Here is a 25,518-nt window from a genome sequence, read left to right on the forward strand (position 1 = left end):
GAGTTGCAGATGCTCCTGCTGGGCGGCGCCCAAGGCGTCCACGGCCAGTGGCTATGGGAGGAATGTTAGCCACTGACGCTGCTGCTGCTGCTGCGGAACTGTGCATGGTGGCGCGCCCGCGGCCGCGGCTTGCCACAATGCTGCTCCCTCTCCTCCTGATTCCCTTGCTGCCCTTCCCCTTGCCCAAACCGCGCTGGCTGCCACTTCCAGACATCTTCAATGTTTTGGGCGTATAGACAAAAGTTTTTTAAAAGGGCGGGTGAAAAGTGGGGTACTTTAATGGAGTGGGTTGGTTGGTGAGGTGACTGAGTGAGTGTCCCCTAGTACAGTAAGTAAGTAGTAACAGTCAGGAAGTACAACTAGCAGTTACAATAATCAGTAGTAATCACAAGTAAATTTAGTGTGTGTACACTCAGACAGTGAGTGCCCGCACGCAGGAGCTAGTAGCCTATGAACACAGTGACTGAGTGTCCTAGACTCCTAGTACAGTAAGAGTAAGTAGTAACAGTAAGTAGAACTAACTAATTACAATAATCAATCAGCGATCAGAAGGAAATGGAGTGTGGGTGGTGTGTGTACACTCAGACAGTGAGTGCCCGCACGCAGGAGCTAGTAGCCTATGAACACAGTGACTGAGTGTCCTAGACTCCTAGTACAGTAAGAGTAAGTAGTAACAGTAAGTAGAACTAACTAATTACAATAATCAATCAGCGATCAGAAGGAAATGGAGTGTGGGTGGTGTGTGTACACTCAGACAGTGAGTGACCGCACGCAGGAGCTAGTAGCCTATGAACACACAGTGACTGAGTGTCCTAGACTCCTAGTACAGTAAGAGTAAGTATTAACAGTAAGTAGAACTAACTAATTACAATAATCAATCAGCGATCAGAAGGAAATGGAGTGTGGGTGGTGTGTGTACACTCAGACAGTGAGTGACCGCACGCAGGAGCTAGTAGCCTATGAACACACAGTGACTGAGTGTCCTAGACTCCTAGTACAGTAAGAGTAAGTAGTAACAGTAAGTAGAACTAACTAATTACAATAATCAATCAGCGATCAGAAGGAAATGGAGTGTGGGTGGTGTGTGTACACTCAGACAGTGAGTGCCCGCACGCAGGAGCTAGTAGCCTATGAACACAGTGACTGAGTGTCCTAGACTCCTAGTACAGTAAGAGTAAGTAGTAACAGTAAGTAGAACTAACTAATTACAATAATCAATCAGCGATCAGAAGGAAATGGAGTGTGGGTGGTGTGTGTACACTCAGACAGTGAGTGACCGCACGCAGGAGCTAGTAGCCTATGAACACACAGTGACTGAGTGTCCTAGACTCCTAGTACAGTAAGAGTAAGTAGTAACAGTAAGTAGAACTAACTAATTACAATAATCAATCAGCGATCAGAAGGAAATGGAGTGTGGGTGGTGTGTGTACACTCAGACAGTGAGTGACCGCACGCAGGAGCTAGTAGCCTATGAACACACAGTGACTGAGTGTCCTAGACTCCTAGTACAGTAAGAGTAAGTAGTAACAGTAAGTAGAACTAACTAATTACAATAATCAATCAGCGGTCAGAAGGAAATGGAGTGTGGGTGGTGTGTGTACACTCAGACAGTGAGTGCCCGCACGCAGGAGCTAGTAGCCTATGAACACAGTGACTGAGTGTCCTAGACTCCTAGTACAGTAAGAGTAAGTAGTAACAGTAAGTAGAACTAAGTAATTACAATAATCAATCAGCGATCAGAAGGAAATGGAGTGTGGGTGGTGTGTGTACACTCAGACAGTGAGTGACCGCACGCAGGAGCTAGTAGCCTATGAACACACAGTGACTGAGTGTCCTAGACTCCTAGTACAGTAAGAGTAAGTAGTAACAGTAAGTAGAACTAACTAATTACAATAATCAATCAGCGATCAGAAGGAAATGGAGTGTGGGTGGTGTGTGTACACTCAGACAGTGAGTGCCCGCACGCAGGAGCTAGTAGCCTATGAACACACAGTGACTGAGTGTCCTAGACTCCTAGTACAGTAAGAGTAAGTAGTAACAGTAAGTAGAACTAACTAATTACAATAATCAATCAGCGATCAGAAGGAAATGGAGTGTGGGTGGTGTGTGTACACTCAGACAGTGAGTGACCGCACGCAGGAGCTAGTAGCCTATGAACACAGTGACTGAGTGTCCTAGACTCCTAGTACAGTAAGAGTAAGTATTAACAGTAAGTAGAACTAACTAATTACAATAATCAATCAGCGATCAGAAGGAAATGGAGTGTGGGTGGTGTGTGTACACTCAGACAGTGAGTGACCGCACGCAGGAGCTAGTAGCCTATGAACACACAGTGACTGAGTGTCCTAGACTCCTAGTACAGTAAGAGTAAGTAGTAACAGTAAGTAGAACTAACTAATTACAATAATCAATCAGCGATCAGAAGGAAATGGAGTGTGGGTGGTGTGTGTACACTCAGACAGTGAGTGCCCGCACGCAGGAGCTAGTAGCCTATGAACACAGTGACTGAGTGTCCTAGACTCCTAGTACAGTAAGAGTAAGTAGTAACAGTAAGTAGAACTAACTAATTACAATAATCAATCAGCGATCATAAGGAAATGGAGTGTGGGTGGTGTGTGTACACTCAGACAGTGAGTGACCGCACGCAGGAGCTAGTAGCCTATGAACACACAGTGACTGAGTGTCCTAGACTCCTAGTACAGTAAGAGTAAGTAGTAACAGTAAGTAGAACTAACTAATTACAATAATCAATCAGCGATCAGAAGGAAATGGAGTGTGGGTGGTGTGTGTACACTCAGACAGTGAGTGCCCGCACGCAGGAGCTAGTAGCCTATGAACACACAGTGACTGAGTGTCCTAGACTCCTAGTACAGTAAGAGTAAGTAGTAACAGTAAGTAGAACTAACTAATTACAATAATCAATCAGCGATCAGAAGGAAATGGAGTGTGGGTGGTGTGTGTACACTCAGACAGTGAGTGACCGCACGCAGGAGCTAGTAGCCTATGAACACACAGTGACTGAGTGTCCTAGACTCCTAGTACAGTAAGAGTAAGTAGTAACAGTAAGTAGAACTAACTAATTACAATAATCAATCAGCGATCAGAAGGAAATGGAGTGTGGGTGGTGTGTGTACACTCAGACAGTGAGTGACCGCACGCAGGAGCTAGTAGCCTATGAACACAGTGACTGTCTGACTGAGTGTCCTAGACTCCTAGTACAGTAAGAGTAAGTAGTAACAGTAAGTACAACTAACTAACAATAATCTATCAGTAATCAGAAGGAAATAGAGTGTGTGTAGTATGTACACACAGTGAGTGAGTGCACACACGCAGGAGCTAGCTAGTAGCCTATAAACAGTGACAGTCAGTGAGTGTCCTACTCCTAGTACAGTATAACTACAATACTATTAGTAAAGGACAGCAGAAATACTGGTATAGATGAGAGAAATAAACAGAGGACAGCCGCCCACAGAGGCAAGGCCCCCCTGAGGCCTAAACCTGTAAGCTTGCAGCAGCTGCCTGTCTCTAATGTAACACACAAGCTACTAACTAAAATACAATGTCTATCTAACTAACAACAATATAGGTGTATATGGCAGGTGTAGGTGAGCAAAAACGCTAGGTAAATGATCACAATAGAGCACTTGCTAAGCCAAAGCACAAAGGAGCAACTCTCTCTCTGTACAAGTCTCAGGCAAGCATGGAGAAACGGAACATGGCGGCCGCTATTTATAGGGTAGGGGCTGGCCAGGGTCCCCCTCTGTGATTGGCTGCCGTCAGAGGGCCTGGGAGCCCTCTGATTGGCTCTAAGGACATCAATCTGGGCTATGACGCTATTCGAGCTCGGTACCGAGCTCGAATAGCGCCGTTTGCTCGAATAGCTCGAATAGTGAATGGGCTATTCGAGTGTACTCGGATAGCCCATTCGAATAGCTACAGCTATTCGGAGCTCGAATACCGAGCTCGGATAGCTGAAAAAGAGCTCGAATATTCGAGCTACTCGAATATTCGAGCTCTGCTGAGCACCACTGATAGTGTTTGATATCATACAGTATGTCTCAATAAACTTCTGAAATAAGGTCCAAAGTTTTTATGAATGTATTACATATTTCTTTATTTGGTAAAGCAGCCCTATTCCAACAATAGAATATAGATTTTAAAAGACTCAAAGTCATGATCCTCTGACATTAAAGACTCACTTTATATAAATGTATGTCGTTACTGACAAATTATCAGCAAAGCAGAGTTTGTATAATCACATTGCATGTAGTTTAAAAAATAATTGTAAAAAAAAAGGTTGAAATATTATCCTCACTAAACCGATCCCTCCATACAGCAATAATATTTTCCCCCTAAATCCCTTAGCTTAGGCGTTTGTTGCTCCTTTCTTGTCACACCCACATTCCCACCGCTGTCCAACCAATCAAAATCATTCTTATTTTTTTTGTACCTGCCCAATACCCCAACACAGTCTAAGTTATTTACTCTTTTACTCTATTTTCACCCTCTTCATCACCCTCCATCCCTTAACTTAAAAAATAAAATAAAAAATAAATAAATAAATGAAGTTTACAATAAGAGAAATAGTCAACTATGATACTTCTAAAGGTGGTCACACACCAAACAATGTTGTACATTTCTTTTTAATTCAAGATCTACAATCAATTTTTCTGATTAATTGTAACATTTGGAAAAAAACGTGTCCAATTTTTCCCCAATTATGAAAAACAATTATTGACAAAATTGCTTCTCTGCATTACGGAATTGTCAATCCACCACACACAATACAAGCTTGCAAAAAATTAACTTTAAATTTCCGCCACTCTTAATAGTGAAAAAATAAAAATGGGAAATCAAATTGGAATTTTCACTCGAATTACAAAAAAAATCTGATTTTCTGTATTAACTATAGGTTTTATTAAATTTCTGTTGGATCATGTTATTGTGTCATACGTGGCCACCTTAATGGAGTCTATCCATTTTTCACACTGACAAATACTATTCATTTAATAATCTATTTCAGAGATTTTAGATGAATTTTGCAGAATGGGTGTTAGCAGGTAGAGATGGCCCGAACGGTTCGCCGGTGAACGATTCCAGGAGAAGTTTGGGTGGTTCGCGATCGCATGCGAACACAAACTTTCCCGGAAGTTCGGTTCGCCCCCATAGTGCACCATTAGGGTCAACTTTGAACCTCTACATCACAGTCAACAGGCCCATTGTAGCCAATCAGGCTACACTATCTCCTGGAGCCACCCCACCCCTTATATAAGGCAGGCAGCGCCGGACATTATAGTCGTTCATGTCCCTGTAGTAATTAGTGAAGGGAAAGCTGCTGGCAGACTCTCATAGGGAAAGATTAGTTAGGCTCTTGTAAGCTTGTTAGCTTGCTCCTGGCTGATTGTTATTCATAAAATAGCACCCCACAACAGCTCTTTTGAGAGTTAATCTTGTTCTTGTGCTTTTTTTTTTTTTACCTTCCACCCTCCTCCTCCTCTCTTGTCTTGTCTTCCAGGGATTTGTAGGATGTCAAAAGCCAGCCTACATACATTGGCCGGGAATCGAACCCGGGTCAACTGCTTTGAAGGCAGCTTTGCTCACCACTATACCACCAACACTACTGAAGCCAGCCTAGCATGTACCATTGTGATATCAGCATGTAGCGTTGGTGGTATAGTGGCGAGCATAGCTGCCTTCCAAGCAGCTGACCTGGGTTCGATTCCTGGCCAATGTATGTGAGCTGGGTTTTGACATCCTACAAATCCCTGGAAGAAAAGACAAGAGAGGAGGAGAAGGGTGAAGGAGGAGGGAGGAAGAAGGAGAAGGAGGAGGGAGGAAGAGGGAGGAGGAGGAGGAGGAGGGAGGAAGCGGGAGGAGGACCCAAACTAGACCAATGGGATCATGGAGTATAGATCCACCGTGCAGAGCCCAGTCCGCACCAGTGAGATCCCTCCACCACAAATGTAGTGCAGAGTTAAAATCGCTCATAGCGCAATAAATCGTCTTTTTGTACTGGCGATCAGAGTCCAGAATCACTGCAGCAACAACACTACTATTAGGGTATACAATCCCCTACTAGCCCAGAAAAAAATCTCAAATACATGTATATTTCCATGCATACAGCTTGCCAAACTCCCCGCCCCAACACATCAGTAGGAATGGTCTCGCCACGCTGAACCAATCCCCACCGTGCCGCTGGAAACACAGAGACATCACGCGGGAGCAGCAAAAAGCTGACTCCCACAAAGTGGCCACCAACCAATAGCACACTGCACTATAAAACCAAGGCGTAGAAAAAAGGAGTTACGCGGGAGCGGCGGAAAGCCAACTCCCACTAGTGAGCCGCCGGCCAATAGCGTGCTGGGCAGCGCTAGTGTCACCCTGCGCGTAATAAAAGACTATACGCCGACCACTCAGAGCCAAGGCCTGGGCACCTCCCATTGCTCCAGTAAATAAACAAGAGCACATGGTTCAGCTGGTAGTAGAACAAATAAAAGAACCGCCACCTTAGAATCGCCGCAAAACAAAAGACCGCCGGCCATCGTAAAAAACAAAAGGCTTCAAGGGGACAAATGCCCGGTCAAAAAAGCAAGAGGACCTCCTGATAGGCTCAGCAAAGGGAATGTTCAAGGCAGAGGATTGGGAGCTGCATACATAGTCAGAACAAAATTTGATTATTAAAATTGGGAGGGTTACAACAGCAACCTTACCCTATAGCAGTCTCCAGGTCCACCAGAGCACATCCTCACGGCCTGCAAGAAAAAAGACAGGTTACACATCACATAATACATAAAAACTATTTTTCAAAAGAGCATCTACAATATATATATAGAAACCATGACAACCTGGCTAATACTAAATAATAAGTAAACCTACCAAGACCCCAGGCCCATAACGCCACCGCCCCCAATTCCCCACCCCACTATCCCAACACAAAACCCAGATTGTATTCTTTATTTAGTCCTGCTATACTGAAGGTGATAAGTTCACAAATCCATCTGGCCTCCCTTCTCAAAAGTTCTTTAACCCTATTTCCTCCCTTCCAATCACTTGGTACCTGGTCTATCACCTGGGCCCTTAGTTGTGACACTGAATGCCTGTTAGTCACAAAATGATTGGAAACAGCCTGTTCCATACATTTCGTCCGTATTTGTTGATTTGTGTGAACAAATTCTATCTGAGAAAGCCACAGTACAGTGGCGAATCGCGATAGCAGCGGTGGGGACTCGTGGAGTTACTCTTATACCGGTAGGACTCTTCTCACTACTCTGGTGTGTGGCTCATACCTTTAATCATTTATTTGCACTTTCTGCTTGCATTTATTGCACAGTGCTTTTCCAGTTTCTGTACTGGATCATCTATACTCTGCACTTTATCTTGTCATTTTCTGGCACAGTTTTCCACATTCCTGCACTATCTTGCTGTCACTTCATATTATGGTATTTTGTGTGTTATATATTTATATAACTTTCTATTTTTGCACATTGCTATTTATTGATGATATTGCACATTTATTGTAGTACATTGTTTTTGTATGAGACAGCAACTTATATCGTGCTCCCCATTTTTGTTTCACACCCTTAGTGGTGTGTCTACATCACTATTAGCACTTTTTTTCTACCCCTCCGGTTCTCCGAAATTTTGGGGTTCATATGATAAAATCCCCACCTGGTTTTAATTGTTTTTAGTTGTTTATGCTTTACTCTAATAAAGGATGAATTTGTATTATTTATATTGTGCTGATCTGGTGCGTTTTTTTTTTAGGTCATAGCTGTTTCTTTTCTGAGCAATTTCCTGCCTTTATCTGGTCAGCCAATCAGGTGTACTATTATACGCCCTTTGCCTGCTGTACCAAATCTAGCAGGAATTGCATAAATTAGCATTCAGGGGAGGAGGCTTCGGTCGGATGCAATTGTAGATTGCATCGGTTACAGGGACGCCCCGTGTAGGCACATCTCCCACACGGTCCCCTCCCTAACCACTCACCTGTCGACCGCATCCTGGAAGCTGCAAAAAAGAAATTTAAAATCACAAACACTGGCAGGAAATTGCGCTAGCTGGGAGTTAGCAATTGTGTTTGTTGCAGTTAGCATTCAGATTAGAGGCAGTGGGGGTGAGTTCCCTGGAGGTGAGAGGTCCAGGGCTTGCCCGCACTTCCCTATAGGTATCGCATGGTGGTTTGGGGGCCCCAGCCAGTGAGAGAGACTGGGCTCCCGGCTGTCATGCAGACTAGTGTTTGTGATTTTAAATTTATTTCTTTAGCTTCCAGGATGCAGTTGACAGGTGAGTGGTTAGGGAGGGGACCGTGCGGGAGATGTGCCTACACGGGGCGTCCCTGTAACCGATGCAATCTACGATTGCATCCAACTGAAGCCTCCCACCTTAATGCCAATTTTATGCAATTCCTGCAAGATTTGGTACAGCAGGCAAAGGGTGTATAATAGTACACCTGATTGGCTGACTGGCTTCTGCTGACCAGATAAAGGCAGGAAATTGCTCTAGCTGGGAGTTAGCAATTGTGTTTGGAGAGGTATGTATGTAATATTCATTTGCAGGTACATCATGTGTTTATTTTAAATATTTTTTCTCGGTTCGGGTTAAGCATTGGAGCTACATTGCCTGCATACATACTTGCAACCAGCCACACACACACTCGTGAGTGCATTGAGGGCCACAATGGCATACATGTATATAAACTCGGGATCGGTTGAAAAGGGCGTCCGAGCTGCCTGTATGAAAAGGGCGCCGCCATAGACATCAATGTTATTTCTGGAAATATGGGCTACAAGGTGTAGAAAAGGGCGCCCAAGTTTTGATATAGGCTACAAGCGGGCTCCCCTTTGTAGCCCATATTTTTTCGGCTACAAGGTTTTCGGCTACAAGCGGGCTCCCCTTTGTAGCCCGTATTTTTTTCGGCTACAGTAAGGTGCCCCTCTGTAGCCCATATTATTGCCTTTTTTTTGTAGCCTAAGTTTTTATATGGGCTACAAGCACTGTAAGCCGAATTATTTCATTCCCCCACTATCCATGGCGGCCTGGAGGGGGAATAGTAATTAACACATCCCGGAGTTTTTTTCTAGCCGAAGTTTGTATATGGGCTACAAGCGCTGGAAGCCGAATTATTTCATTCCCCCACTATCCATGGCGCCCTGGAGGGGGAATAGTAATTAACACCCCGGAGTTTTTTCTAGCCGAAGTTTGTATATGGGCTACAAGCGCTGGAAGCCGAATTATTTCATTCCCCCACTATCCATGGCGGCCTGGAGGGGGAATAGTAATTAACACATCCCGGAGTTTTTTTCTAGCCGAAGTTTTTATATGGGCTACACCAGGCGCCTTTTTTTTTTTAGCCGAAGTTTATATGGGCTACACCAGGCGCCTTTTTTGTAGCCGAAGTTGGTATATATATGGGCTCCACCAGGCGCCCTTTTTTACCGGCGCCCTTTTCATGTAGACCCATAAACTCCTAACCATGGCCATGGTGCAAGAATTCTAATGTTTGGCACAGACACTGAGGTTTTGTAACTAGAACACACTTTAAAGTACTCCATAGAGGTCAGAAAAATTTAACAAGGTCCACAGAGTTAGTGCCAGGTTCTTCATCATACAGTAAAACAACAAGGTTGAAAATGCTCCACATTTTACAGAAGAATTTACAATACTTGAAAAAGTGTTGGCCAAAGCCACACAGTTAGAGCCAAATCCCAAATCAAACTGTAAACCAATACAGGAAACATATTCTATGCACTTCAGAAGAATTTTAGCAAAAGGAATGTTTACCGGGGCCTCATAGCTAGAGCAAAGCTTGACATTATATAGTATTAGAATTGAAGTACATATGTTTGTTAGGCCCCTTGTAGTAAGGCCCGGTTCACATCTGCGTTTTTTCCGGAGCTGGCCGTACGGATACGGTCATCTGGATCCGGGAAAATAGTCTGTTTTTACAGCTAGTGTGCTGTAAAACATCCGTTTTCCATAGGATCCTATTGTGCTGAAAAACCTTCCGTTTACGTTCTGCTGAGCGAACCGGTCTGGAAAATTGGGTCCTGCTGAGTTTTTTTGTCCGTAACGGAATGTACAACAGAACTGTATGGCCGGTTCTGTTGGCAAATGCTAAGGTGAACCGAGCCTAAGGCCCGCAGTTGATCTAGGAGAATGCATATAGTAGTGTTTTTTGATTTTGTCATATGCCTGGCTGCAGGATCAGCAGGGATTTAGGTCCTTTGTTACACTGTATGACCTTAGTACAACATCCATTTGCATGGCCATTCATAATTGAGGACCCATATTCACTACAATTTATTTTATAAAGGCACAAAAAGCAGGCACAGTTTTTGTAGGAAGAATATTGTTAATAGGACCACACATGGAATGAACTGTCCAAAAGGCACTTTTTGTGGTTACTACTGACCTGATAAAGCAGGAAATGCCCATGAAGCATGTTATCTGACCATACTTTGTGCAATAAACTCTTGAATCTCAATTGAGTTATATTGGCTATGTTTTGCTGCTTTGAAACTCATGAGAGAAGTAAGCCAGGCCAACTATATCTCTCCTGCTATCTCAAACTGCTTTTAATTGTTTCATACTTTTTGGGGGCCTCTATTCACCAATTTTTTCTCTTTACACCTCTACAATACAGGTTGTATTTTTGGCATAGCTCTTGTTCCCAAGACCTACCTACCTACCTACCAGGAGCGCAACCGTCGAGGTGCCTCGCAAGCAGAACAGGGGGCGGGAATTCCTTTGTAAACCCTATTGATGTTTGCAGTTCTTTTGCAATCTGAAATGTCTGAGTGACTGTCTTTACATTATTCAACCTGGTGTTTTAATATTTTGTACTATTGGCTCCTGGTATTTTGTCTCCCTCGTGCTTTCTTGGTCCCACCCCTCTTCATAAATGGAATATGATTAGTACAGTACAAATAAATATGATAACACATATCTATGTATTTACATAGTGCAAGAAATAAAAATGAAAAAGAAAAAGAATGCAACCCCTACACGGACTACTCACTCACTCTCTATATAATAACTTTTTTAAAAATTGCACTAACACAAAACTAAAATAAAAAAATAAATTAAAAAATGTACTCTAACCAATCACTTTATCGAAGTGCTACACTTACTGTAACTTGTAATTGCTGATAATGAAAGAAAGTAATACAACCATTTCTGACATACAGAAAATTACTGTTAAATAAATCATAAAAAGAAAAAACTCCTGACTGCGTGTATAAACAGAAGAAAGTGATGGGTAGCCAGCAAAGCCTGTTCACACATGAAAAACATTTGTGAATACATATCCTGGTTTAAACAAAGGAGGTATCTGAGAACCTCAGGAAATTAGTGTGTGATGCCCATAAAGCTGGAAAAGGTTACAAAAACAGAGTTTGGATTCCAACAATCAATAGATAGATCATGAACACGTTCAATGACTTCAAGACCGTTGTTACCTTACCCAGAAGTGGTCAACTATCAAAGATAACTCCAACTGCAAGGTGTGTAATAGTCTGAGAGGTTATCAAGGCCTGTTTCATATTGGCGAATGTTGATGTTCATTAGTCCACCATCAGGAGAACACCAAACAGCAATGGTATATATGGCAGGGTAGCAAGGAGTAAGCCATTCCTCACCTCCAATATGATTGCTGACCATCTATAGTTTGCCAATTAATAATTATATGGGCAAACAGGAAAGATACTGAAAGATGGAACCAAACTAGAACTTTTTTTCTTAAATGTTGAGCATTATATTTGGAGAAAGGAAAACTCTGCATTCTAGTATAAGAAAAGTATATCACATCTGGGAAACATGGTGGTGAGAGTGTTCTGGTTTGAGCCTTCTACAAAGAATGGTTAAAAAATAATAAAAAGTGTGTTCTGGCATAGACAACTTCATAACACAAAACACAAAAAGTTTGCAATAGAGATAACATAAACACAGATCAAGACGGATGCAAATGACCTATTCAATAAAACATAATCTTTATTTGAATACCTTGAAAAAAAATAATCAAAGGTCATACACAACTAATTGTGACACCTAGAGGGGTATGAGTCACAATGTATAGCAAAATGAGAGGGAGTCAAAAGTACAGGGGTAGGCAAACTTCCTAAAGATTCAAGACACCTTTGAATTATCCATAGTCACAATCGTATATGTGGTGCACAGCAGCAACTGGTTCTAAGGTACACTTTAATGATCCAATGTTTCACCTGATCATTGTAATCGATCAGAAACGATTGTTTGGGCCTACCAATGAAAGGGAAAACTATAAACAATCTGATCAGACTAAAATAATCATTCAGAAATTTGGATTGACAATACGATCGATAGAACAATCACTCATTGTCAATCAACACCATTAAAGGACACCTGAACTGTGCTTAAATCTGAGACTTTTACTTACCCAGGGATTCTTCCAGCCCCCCTGTAGTCCGAGATGTCCCTTGGCGTCTTCTGGGTCCCCTCCGTTCACCTGCTAGCGGATGGTAAGATGTGCGACCCCAATACCAGTATGGCTGACTGCTCATGTGCGGTCCCATCCTCGTGCCCATCTTCATCACACTCTCACTGCCAAGACCTTTCTCAAAAGAATGAATCGCGCATGCGCAGAATGCTCCCGGCGACAGAAGCGCGATTGAGAAGGGTGTGGGGACGGGACTGTGCATACTTCGTCCATGTTAAATGTGTTATTGACTGACATAACGCAAGCAATATGGGTAACGCTATGTATATGTTAACGGTATGTATATGTTGTTTGCCTGATTATTTGCATAATGTGCACTATACAATTTGTGTAACTCATGCTAATATTTATGTGCACCATGGAAGATACAGTAAACGTTTGTGAATTAAGCCCCATACACTCAGATGGGAGTCATTCAAAACAAACGATGAATGACTGATTAGCTGATTATCGTTTACAGAAAACAACTAAAAAAAACAGCGATATGCAATGGCTCCCTGCCATGGCAGGGATTAGATTGTGAACCCCTCTGAGGGACAGTTAGTGACAAGACTATACAGTAGATTCCTGGTTATCCAGAACTTAAGTAACCAGCAGCCTCTACCAAACAGCACAAATCGTCGGCAGTACTCACAGTGGTGAAGGCTGTTTGCGGGCTCAGCTGTGCTTAATAAAGACTGGGTTCCATGGCTCCCCAACGTTAATAAACTTCCAATTACTGTATTTTAACACTTAAAGAAAACCTGTACTGAAAATTAAAAGTCAAAATAAGCATACACAAGTCATACTTACCTTCCATGTAGTCTACTCCTCAGTGTCTTTCTCCTGTCCTGCGTCCTGTTTGTTCACTGTGTTCAAGGGAATTTTCTGTCCTCCATTTTGAAAATGGCCATTACCCATAACAGCTTTCTGGTCAGCACACAGTTAAACTGTAACATCGTCCACTTGAGCCATAGGGAAACATGGACATTACCTGGTACATCAGTTTTCCTCTCAGCTATAACTGACAGCAAATGATATTTTACTGACAGCAACTGATATATTTTAGATCTGACAAAATATTGTCAGAACTGGAAGGGATTATTGTCAGAAGAAAATGGTGAGCTTCTGAGAGGAACTGATGGCAAGGTAACTATGTAATGTTCATTTGAAGTTACCTCATGTGTTTATTTTAAATATTTTTACTCAGTACAGGTTCTCTTTAACCACCTGAGGATCATAGGCTTACACCCCCCTAGTGACTAGCTATTTTTTTTACAATTTATGCCACTGCAGCTAAGGCCTCGCTACAACCTAGCACACAAGTGATCCTACCCCCCTTCTGCCCACCAACAGAGCTGTCTGTTGGTGGGCTCTGATCATTGTAGGCATGTTTGGGTTTTTATTTATTTATTTTGCTTTTTTTTTTTTTAAGTAAATTTCCCCTTTTTTTAAATTATTTCCTCCCCCCTCCCCTCGCCAGTCAATCACAGCGATTGGCTGTCATAGGCATCAGCCTATGAGAGCCGATCGCTTCTGTGCCTCCCAGGGGGACAGCCATGTCACACAGCTGTCCCCAGTACATCGCTGCTGTAGATCGCAGCGATGTACGATGTAAATAGACATCAGTTTTGCCGTCTAACAGTCTCTTAGCGGTAGTTAATTCAGAGTTCATGGTGCATATAGAGTGGGGAATATCACTGTATTAGCTAGGCCTATTTTTAACACTGAGTCTCAAGGAACCAGAAAACACATTTACCCGGCATCAGCCAATCCTCGCTGGTACCCGATAATTTAAACTCTACTGTATATACTATGTAAAGTGCTATATAAATACTAAATAATAATAAATAATCACTTCTGCATATTTGTTTATCATTGTGATGACGGAAACCATCACCAAGAACTTGTTGGTGGCGATATATCTGTTATGCTTGGTACACACCATGCAATTTTGCGATAGATAGACTGGTCGAATAATAAGACAGGTCCAATCTGATTTCTGAGCGTTTTTCTGGTTGATATTCTGATCACTTCAAAATCGATCAGAAAAATGATCGTAAATCAGAACGGACCTGCGGGAAATGATTGATCCAACCTAGCTATCTAATGGTAAATTGCATGGCTTGCACCTGGTGTTATGCTGGGAATACACCATACAATTTCAAATCAGATAGATGGGTCGATAGATCATTTTCAAACAGATCCGATCTGATTGTGATCATTTTTTAACATCGATTTTCTGATCACTTCTATACAAATCAATCAGAAAAACAATTGGCAATAAGATCGGACCTGACATAAATTATCTATCGACCCATCTATCTGACAGAAAATTGCATGGTGTATTCCCAGCATTAGAAGTATAATTACTAGAACTTTTGTAGCAAAGAAAATATTCTCATATTTTTATTTTCAGTTATATAGTGTCTTTTATAACATTGCATCATTCTCTAATATTTGCAGTTTACACAACACTCAGCATTCTAAATGAGTTTACAGAGCAGCCCAGTGAACTACTGACCTGTCCTCTGGAGAGAAAAAGAAGATACAGTGACTGACAGTTGAGATAACAAGCTTCAGAAGACAGTGCTCTCTGCAACTTTGAAAGTGGTGGAGCTCAATGGCTCTATTGCATAAATAGCAACTGGAGTTTCTTAACTCTTCCTGTACTGGAAACAATATGAGACGCATATCTGTGCTCCTAATGCTTTATTTCTTAGCTGTACTACACATACAAATCATTATATCATATATTTTTTTTCGCTTCAGTGTCTCTTTAAGGAAAGATAAGTTGTGAGTTAATGCTAAGTACACACGATACAATTTTCTGGCAGATTTATCTGCCAGATCGACTTTTTCCAACATGTCTGATCTGCATTTCGATCGATTTTCCATTCACGTCTATGGAAAACAAAAAATCAGATCGGACATGTTGAAAATAGTCGATCTGGCAGGTAAAACTGACAGAAAATTGTATCGTGTGTACCTAGCATAAGTTAGATAAGAAGAGAGATCTCTTGAGCAAGATTTTGTGAATTGACCTAAATCTTGCTTTTCACACAAACACACAACCTGAGATGCAGAATCAGAAGAATGAATCTTAGCTGCATGTTTCATGTAAAAAAGATGTCAGATCTTTTAGTGATCCATACATGTCATTGCCATAAATCGGGCTGCCACGTTATGTCAAATTAAAGTTTATGAAATGTCATCTCACAAAATACATCTCTGCAGCCATTGGCTGCGCATTAATGTGTGCTAACAGAACCTTGCCCATGTGTTTAGGTAATTGACAATATTGGTGGAGTCTCATTTGGCTGCAGGACATCCATCTGAAGCTCTGCTATTTCCTGTTGGTCGTCTATAGATAGCGGTTCTTCTGTTCATGTAGAGGGTGCTGTGTGTGGGATGTGTGTGTTATGTGCAGTTAATGAGCATGGAAGAGTGTCTGCCCATTCACATAATGGTTTCACTGGTGCTGGGCCTGCCAATGGCAGATGGTGTTTGCGAGCATTGCCAGGTCCCAGTTGAGTAGTGCCCTGGGAGACACTAACAGAAGCTGCCTCTGCAGAAAGCCCTGCCAAACGCAGTGGCATATGCTCCTCTCTGCCCTACACCTGTCGATGGGTAGGATTCACACACAACTCTCGTGGCACCGGCTGGAAGAAAAGAGAAAGATCTCGTTTCCATCTGGAATGTGTTTAACCAATAAACCACCAAAGGAAGAACAAATAAAGACAACGAGATGTGTGTTCTCCAAATTGCCTCCACATCAGAACTGCGCACATGATCATGCTTTGTACTGTCCTAGGCAAGATAGCTGGACTCACGTCAAGTTGTCTGATGGTGCATGAGGCGGAGGCTCAGCCATAATGGCCTGGCTGTGTGATGCTTCACTGAAAAAGCATGTAAGTGCTGAGTACCTGAGTCTGTCCTTACAATGGATGCAGCAATGTTGCCAGATAAATCTAGCAGTAGACGCAAACAGTCACAGGCTTTCCTGCACAGAATGCCACTGGCCTTACTACTCCACACTCACAAACCATTGTGCAAAAGTGCTGCAGTTACAGTATATGAATGCCTTGTGGTGTACTGTGCTTGTGCTGCATTTGTACTGTGTACCATCAACTGCAGTATCCTCACACAACAGGGCATGCTAAGTTTACAAGAACACAGCGCACAGTAGACCTGCCATGGCAAAACTGTTCATCTACCTGGGCCCAGTGCTACGTAGATTCAAACTGGTAGTTGCATGTTTTATCCTATACAATAAAACCTAACTGTCCCTGTATCATCCTATCCCTGTGTCCGTGCTTTTTTGCTACTGTGCATGTGCGCAGCATGGACAGGGATAGGAGGATGGGGCTAGGGAGTCGGGCGGGCGTGTGTGCGGTGGACTGGTGTGCGTGCACGGCGGTCAGGTGCACATGCGGCGGACGGGTGCGCACTAATATGCGGCAGTGGCGGCGGTATCACAGAGACCTAGAGCCCGTTTCTAAACAGGCTTAGGTAAACTAGTCAGGGAATAATCATTGTGTGTCTGTTATGAGTGAACTGTAACTATATAAAGCGTGTAGGTCTGATATATGGAAGGCCTTACAGATGCAATGCAATAAATGTAAGTGAGCTAACAGGCTTTGTCATGTTTTATTTTAGTAATTAGTATTTATATAGCGCTGACATCTTTCACATCGCTGTACAGAGTATATTGTTTTGTCACTTAACTGTCCCCAGAGGGGCTCACAATCTAATCCCTACCATAGGCTTATGTCTATGTACTGTATGTATCATGTAGCCTATGGATTGTAGCCTAAGATCAATTTAGGGTTATGCCAATTAACTTATTTGTACGTTTTTGGGATGTGGGAAAAAACTGGAGTGCCTGGAAGAAACCCACAGAGACACAGGGAGAACATACTGTACAAACTCCTTGCAGATAGTGCCCTGGCTGGGATTCATTTTTTTAATTCTTCAGTAGTGTAATCAAATTGATTTATTTATTAGTTTAGGAATCTTTCTTCATATTCACAGAAATCCAGTAAAAATCCAGTAAAGTTATCATCAAATACCTTACTGACACGAAATAGCGCCGCCCTGAGCGCTATTTGGAGGAGGGCGCTGTAATGGAGGGGGGAGCCGCAGCCGCGGAGAGGGCAGCCCAACCTCTCCCTCCTTTCCTCCTCTTGGGGCGCCCTCCGTGCTCCCCCCGTGCTCTCCCCTCCGATGCAGAGTAAAGCGCAGGGAAACGCTGTAAACAGGAACTCACCTGCCTGGTTCCAATCGCCGCTCACTCGTCGCTGGTCTTCTCTGCATAGATGCTGATACACATGCTGCTTCCTGCTAAACAGGAAGAGCGTGTGCATCAGCGTCTATGCAGAGAGGAGACTGGCAGCGAGAGAGCGGCGATTGGAACCAGGCAGGTGAGTTCCTGTTTACAGCGTTTCCCTGTGCTTTACTCTGCATCTGAGGGGGGAGCACGGAGGGAGGGAAGGAGGGAGAGTTCGGGCTGCCCTCCCCGCGGCTGCGGCTCCCCCTCCATTATGAGGGGGGGCACCTACCTATCTATCTAACCTATGCTGGGGGGGAGGTACCTACCTACCTAACCTATACTGGGGGGCAGCTACCTACCTAACCTATACTGGGGGGCACCTACCTACCTAACCTAGACTGGGGGGCAGCTACCTATCTAACCTAGACTGGGGGCACCTACCTACCTAATGTAGACTGGGGGACAGCTACCTACCTAACCTAGACTGGGGGGCAGCTACCTAGCTAACCTATACTGGGGGGCACCTAACTAATCTAACTTAAACTAGGAGGCAGCTACCTTTCTAACCTATACTGAGGCACCTACCTAATCTAACCTATACTGGGGGGCAGCTACCTATCTAACCTATACTGGGGGCAGCTATCAATTTAACTTTTACTGGGCGGCAGCTACCTATCTAGCCTATACTGGGGGGCAGCTACCTATATAACCTATACTGGGGGGCAGCTATCAATCTAACCTATACTGGGGGCACCTACCTATCTAACCTATACCGAGGGGCAGCTACCTATCTAACCTGTATTGGGGACACCTACCTACCTAGCCTATACTGGTGTCAACTATACTGGCTACCAATATTGGAGGCACCTACCTAAGTAACCTATACTGGGGGCACCTACCTATCTAACCTATGCTGGGGCCTGGGGGCAACTATTCTGGCTACCTATATTAGATGCACCCACCTAGCTATCCTGTACTGGGGGCACCTGCCTATCTAACCTATACTGGGGTCACCTGCCCATCTAACCTATACTGGGGGGCAACTATACTGGGGCACCTATGCCCGGCTACCTATACTGGGGGAACCTATAGCTGGCTACCTATACTGAGTGCAACTAGACCTGGCTCCGCGGGGGGGGGGGGGGGGGGGGGTTGGAATCAATTTTTACACCCTCGCCCTGGGTGCATTTTAGCCTAGAAACTGCCCTGGATCCACCAGACCATACAACTGGCCATACAAAGATATTAACGTTAAATATCATTATGTAATTCAACAATACAGCTTAACCCAACCCTACCCTCACACAGAACCCTCCCCTGGTGGTGCCTACTACTAATCACTCCCCTGGTGGCGCCTAACCCTAAACCCCCCCCTCCCGCGTGGTGCCTAACCCTAACCACCCCTCCTGGTGTTGCCTAAAACTAACCGCCGTCCGGGTGGTGCCTAACCCTAACCACTCCCACTGCAGAAACACTCTTTTACACATAGTGTTACTTTGATAACGTAAAATATGTAAATATAAACAAAATAATATGACAAAAACTATAACGTTGCAAGCTTCTAAAACGATAACATACTTCAAAAACTATAATGTTCTAATGTTGTTAACGATATTTATCACGGCAGCCTTTTTCTGCTTTTTTCGTCATATTAACGATAATTGCATTAAAGTCTATGGCTGCGCCCTTTTCGTCCACCCTCAGCCGGCGTCCATTTTTCCTACTACCGATTGAACTGCAAGTGTTGTGCTGCTCAATGCAATGCTACGTTATGAACCATTGATCCCCACCACCATCATGCCCTTCACAGGAAGATTTTTCAATAGGCCAAGCTGTCAATCTGTACACTGCACAAAATGGAACAAAAGTGAACTAAATGGATATATTGGAGCCAGTAGAGGATCAATGTGATCTCTTACACAGGACACAAGGAAAACAAAGAGAAATGCACCTTGTTATTGTTTAGTGCAAAGAGTCTGTCTCATTCCCCCTCATCACTAATCACAATTGTAATTTGATCTCTCATCTGTGTCAGCGCAGGAATCTTGGCAGTGCTCGCCTGCTCGGCAGCCTCAGCTAATTTGTAATCACAGGATGTTAACCCCTGTCTGCTTCCATGAAAGCAGGAAGTAGACACTGCAGATTTATTGTAGGAGTTCTGTGGGCTGCAACAAATAAATGGTTTTCTGTAAAGGTTATTATGCTGTTGCTTATCTTTCAGAGCAGAGATGAAGATCTGAGTTCAGGTCCGCTTTAAAGAGAATCTAAAGTGAAAATAAACTTATGATGTAATGAATTGTATGTGTATTACAGCTAACAATGGTTAATTTGCATATATTCAGCAGTGATGCACTGGGAGACATCTCAAGCTCACTCCAACCTGAATTATTGCAAATTCTTTCTGTTTTAAGAAAGCAAACTCTTGTTTTTCCTAGTACAGCTAAGAAATAGAACAGTGGAAGTCCCTCCACCCCCATCGTCAGTATCAGCCAATGGAAGCCATAGAAGTCTGCCTCCAGAAGTCTGCCCAATGGCAGCAGTACAACCACCTCCTTGCTCTGGCCTACTGGAAATTCAGAGGGGCGGGGATACAGTACATTGTGCAGGAAAGGAAGGAAGCCAACTTTGTTTATTACTTTTGGTATTACTTACTCTGCCAAGCTAGATTCAGTCTGCACGTGGCTTTAACTTATAGCTGCACTCCCCTGCTTCTCCCCCTTCTGTGTCTCACTGTCATTCTTCTCCTTACTATTACATCTGCTGTATATCTCTAATCTCTGATTTCCCACAGCACTTCCTCCTATAGAAATACTGGTGGAGAGGTTTTGCCATGCTGCTGGAAATGTAAGGAATGGTAATCTCAGGGCAGAGGTGCAGATCTCCAGACCTCCATGAAAGAAAAAGTATGTTTAGCCTCTTCTGGGCAGGATGGAGGCTGGCAGGGCAGCACATTGTTCAGTCACTGGTAAGAAGTTAAGTGTCTGCCATTCACATAACATGCACCTGATGCAAATGCAGTTGCTACACAGTGCTGAACAAACTACAAACCAGTGTGTGACACCCTTCACCACTGACACCCTTTCCCTACATTCTGAGTAGCACAGTGAAGCATGGTATTCTACCTACTCCAACAGCAGGGCATATCTGAACTCTCCACCATCCTTCATTGAAGCAAGGCTCCAAGCTCTACTAAATATAAAAAGTTTCACTTACCCTGGGCCTCTTCCAGCCCACCGTAGGAGGCGAGGTCCCACTGCGCCCTCCTGGCTCCTCTCCGTGTGCGTCCGCCGCCCCCCCGTTACCGGCGACACTCGTAGGCATTCATTGGAGTCTGTTTATCTGCACCCATTCTGCATCCAATTTGCGTGTAGTGGAAAAAGGCCCTAAGGCTCAGTTTACTCTGCAGATAAAAAACTGATCTGTGTAAAAACGAATCTGTCTAAAATGGATATATACGTTCTTTAACTACTTGAAGACCGTTCCACGCCAGTTGACGTGGCCGCGGCGGCAGCCCCCGGCCCACCTAACGCTGATTGGCGTGCAGTCCTGGGGGCGGAGTTTGCAGGGGATCACGTGCACCAATGCGTGCGCATCCCCGCTTTAGTGACGGAGCTCCTTCAGTCTCCCAGCGGCAATCTTTTAAAAGGATACAGCGCTGCAATCTATGGCCGTGCTGTACAGGGGACAGCCATTTGACATCTCATATGCTGAAGCCTATGACAACTGATCACGGGGATTGGCTGGATGGGGGAGGAGGGGTTTTTGGAAAAAAAAAAGGAAATAAATATGGATATTTATAAAAAGAAATCATAGAATAAATATTTATATAAAAATAAACATCCTGGCAGGGATCCTACCCCACTAACTGAGAGTTCTGTTGGTAGGGAGAAAAGGGGAGGGGGGGGGGAAGGGTTAGAATCACTTGTGTGCTGAGTTGTGCAGCCCTGCAGTGAGGCCTTAAAGCTGCAGTGGCCAATTTAGCAAAAAATGGCCTGATATTTTTGGGGGGGGGGGGGGGGGGGGTTAACACTGTGGTCCTCAAGTGGTTAAAGGTATCAGTTTTTTATCTGTTCCATTAGTGTGTGGTCAATGTGACGTGTCCATCGATCCGGAAAAATCGTTACAGACACAAGTTTTGGGTCAGATCGGTGGAATGGATCCATTCTAATGGAGCAATGGAAACAGATCTATAGGTTAACATTGGATCCATTACCATCCGTTAGGATCCAATCCATCACAGTCTGTTTTTTAGTGCCTATGTGAACCCGGGCCTTATGCTGCATACTTCTAGGTGTTCTTCCATGTCATGTGACAAGTCAGGTGCCATATAGAGGTATGCTGCAGCATAGCGTCCCACTGCTGTGAATTGGGAGTGGAGAGGTGTGTGAACCTGACCAACTGCTCAAGTATTTTTAAGAGTATCTATAGTGAAAAAAGTGCCCTGGGGATACTTTCATCGGGAGGGGGAAGGCTCTGGATACTAATGAGACTTCCCTCATCCTCCTTAGCACCCCTCTTATCCAGCGCTGGCCCCCTGGAAAGTTTGTGCAGGCACACTATGGCTTCCACCGCTAGGTCCCCTTTAACAGCGAGTTTTGCGCAGGCACAGTAACTGCTTGCTGCTCGGGCTCTGGCGAAAAAAGACAAACCCAAGAGGGTCTGCTCTACTGCTCAGGCAACTCACGCTTGTGCAGTAGAGCGGATCCGATTGGGGTCAGCTATTTCCTGCACGAGCAAGATGCTGATACTGCACCTGTGTGAGGCTTGCAGTGTAAATATTATGGTGTCCATTTTGCCGGGGGAACCAGCGCCGGATCAGGGTAGCTGAGTATGACAGGATCCAGACGCTTCCCCCTCCCCCAGGGGCAGGTTTCTTACCCTACAGGTTTCCTGCTCTGCTGTGCTACTATGAAGTTTTATCTGAGCTGCAGCTACAGGGCAACACTGGAGGGGGCCCATGGGATGGGGGAAAGATGAGCACCTCCCTCCCCTCAGAGAGGTTTTTTTTCCATGACCTGTCTCAAATGTTTTAGAAAGTTGAATAAAGCAGAAGGAAAGAGGTCGGGGGGGGGGGGGGGGGAGGGGAGTTGATGACAATGGGCCTTGGGCGGTAAAAAGTACAAATCCGGCCCTGTTTACTGCAGGGGAGTTCAAAGAGTCATTAGCTCTGCTCTGTTTCATAGTTTAAAATACAGTGTGTGGTTTGTAATTGCAAATATGACAGAATGATGCAATGTTATAAAAAAACCCTATATAACTGAAAATAAAATTATGAGACTCTTCTTTGCTACTAATGTTCTATTAATTATCTGTACTAAACATACAACTCATTATTTCATAAGTTTTTTTTTTTTTTTTTTTTTGCTTCATTGTCATTTTAAGATCAAATGGTGTCCTAGGCAAGATAGCAGTATTTTCCCACCGCTGATGATCACCTTACTTTTTTCGTAAGATGTGGTGGGTCTAGCATCCACCAGGCCCCTAGACTCTCTCCAGGCCCTAGGCAGCTGCCTAGGTTTGGCTTGTGGATGATTCGGCTCTGGTTTGAGCAATACAGGTACAGAAGATTTGTTCAAAGTGACTGGACTGCCAAGGAATCAGAAGAATCGATACACGTATGGCCAGCTTTACAGAATATATGGGCAGTATTTTCTTTCTGACCACATATTAGATGCCTAAGAGAAATCTTTTAAGAAATGTACCTTAGTGTGTAATCTCTTGACTATAACCTAATAAAAAGTTTTGCTAATTGACTTGTCTGCATCTTCCGTTACTTTTTGTAATAGAAATCATTTCTGAAGAGTGTTCAGACAGTGCCAAGGTCCTTGTTCTTATACATCAATACCAAGGGAATTGGATATTGTGAATTTGTTACTGCCAGCACACTAGCTACGCCACACCGAGTTCGCCAATTCTGCTATAGCCACAATCCTCCCGTATGTTCAAAAGAATGCAAGCCAAAATCAAAGCTCAGTGTAAACAACAGAGAACACATTCCAATATTGACTTTATATACAGCTGAAATATGAAATGAAGTCTATTTCTGCAGTGTAGTCACCCATTTGCACTATTCTTTTATCTCACCAAAACAGACCTAAATGCAGTGTTGTGGCCACAGAACCATTTACCCCAGATCAATTCTTACACAGCACCGGGGGTATAACTACAAATTATGCCTCCCCCAAGAAAAGCTTTGATGGATGGAGCCCCACAATGTTCAGATCCTTTCCCTGGCCAACCCCGTGTGACCATCACAGTGTAGAGGTCCATCTCACGAGGGTCTTCAAACAAGTATGGACATCACAATCTTCACACTTATAAGAAGTGTAGCCATAACAACACCCGATCTGAAGAATGCACCCCTTATCAGAGGGAATGAAGTAATAGTTACAGCTCTGGGCGGGGCTGATCCCTGGCCCTCTATAGCCCCCATTCCCCAGATATGGAGCCATGGACCCCAGTACAAATTTGACATGGTCCCCTTCCCAAGCACTGTATAAATGATAACTGCATGGTACGGGGATCCAGAACCTACCTTCCAAATACAACCTCAGACAAGAGAAACTTGTAAGTATGGTGAAGGTCAACAATGTGTTCAATTATAACGCTAATCTTTTTTGTTTCGTTATCTCCTTTCAACATCTCTTTCTACTGCCTTTTCCATTCCTCATTCAAGCAGACAATCATAAAGCTCGCCATACATATAGCAATTCTGATCAATCGACAAACAATCGACTTTATTAAGGAATCAACTTCAGTAGGATTGCTTGAAAGTCGATTGACTAGTGACCCACGCACTACAAACGATATCCTATATTCATCTTCACATTTGATCTGACCGATGTTGTGTCTCCTCCATGCACTGAATGAAAAAAATCGTCTCAGAGTCGATCAAATGACATGTAAACAGTAGCCGATTCCTTTGCCATTGACCAATATCTTGCATCCTGTTCGATCAATTAAGCTGGTCAATTCAACATGAAATCAAACACTTTTCATCGATTGGGAGTTCTGGAACACATTAGATTCTCTCTTGATTCTATAAAATGATCAAATCGAATAGTGGATCGTACAGCCAAATTGCTAGATGTATGGCCACCTTTACACCACCCAGGGGCGTTGCTAACCCCAAAGATCAGTAGCTTTTGCCCCGGATCTATTTTGGGGTGCCCCTGGTGTCCCTCAGGCAGTGGGCGGCAGTACTCACTTCTGGCTGCTTGGTCTCCAGATTCCGCAGACATCTCCTTTACCAGGCTTCTTTCCCTTCTCCAACACAACACCCAGCATGCCCAATAGAGGCACCACTGCAGTAATGCGTTCAAGGGGGCATGAAGGAAACTGTGGCTTTACTATGGGGGCATGCTGGGAGTTGTGGTGCATCAATCGGAGGCGCACAGGAGGAAGTCCACTAAAAGGTCAGGAAACACTATGGGGGGGGGGGGGGGGGGGGGGGGTTTGGGACTGCCAGACAACCTGGCAGCAGGCCAGCATGCCCATCAGAAAGCCAGACCACCCAGCACAGAAGCCAGGTAACTATGCCTAGTTATGGTTAACCATTTCAGCCCGCAGGGATTTTTCACCTTATGCATCAGAGCAATTTTCACCTCCCATTCATTCACTAATAACTTTATCACTACTTAACACAATTTATTGATCTATATCTTGTTTTTTCAGCCACTAATTAGGCTTTCTTTGGGTGGTACATTTTGCTAAGAATATTTTTTTATAAATGCATTTTAACAGGATTAATAAGGAAAAAATGGAAAAAATTCATTATTTCTCAGTTTTTGTCCAT

At 43.7% G+C, this 25,518-nt stretch overlaps 1 long non-coding RNA gene across 1 annotated transcript in view; it reads right to left on the reverse strand.

Annotated features, from left to right (window-relative positions):
• The window catches only part of LOC137525618 (uncharacterized), a 153,089-nt gene that overhangs the window by 46,963 nt on the left and 80,608 nt on the right, over positions 1–25,518 (reverse strand). Inside the window, exon 2 of the long non-coding RNA XR_011022958.1 lies at positions 6,711–6,752. This is a non-coding gene — a long non-coding RNA (uncharacterized lncRNA). The remainder of the gene's footprint in view (positions 1–6,710; positions 6,753–25,518) is intronic.

The sequence above is a fragment of the Hyperolius riggenbachi genome, chromosome 7 (assembly GCF_040937935.1).
Source record: "Hyperolius riggenbachi isolate aHypRig1 chromosome 7, aHypRig1.pri, whole genome shotgun sequence".
In the NCBI taxonomy this organism is placed as follows: Eukaryota; Metazoa; Chordata; class Amphibia; order Anura; family Hyperoliidae; genus Hyperolius; species Hyperolius riggenbachi.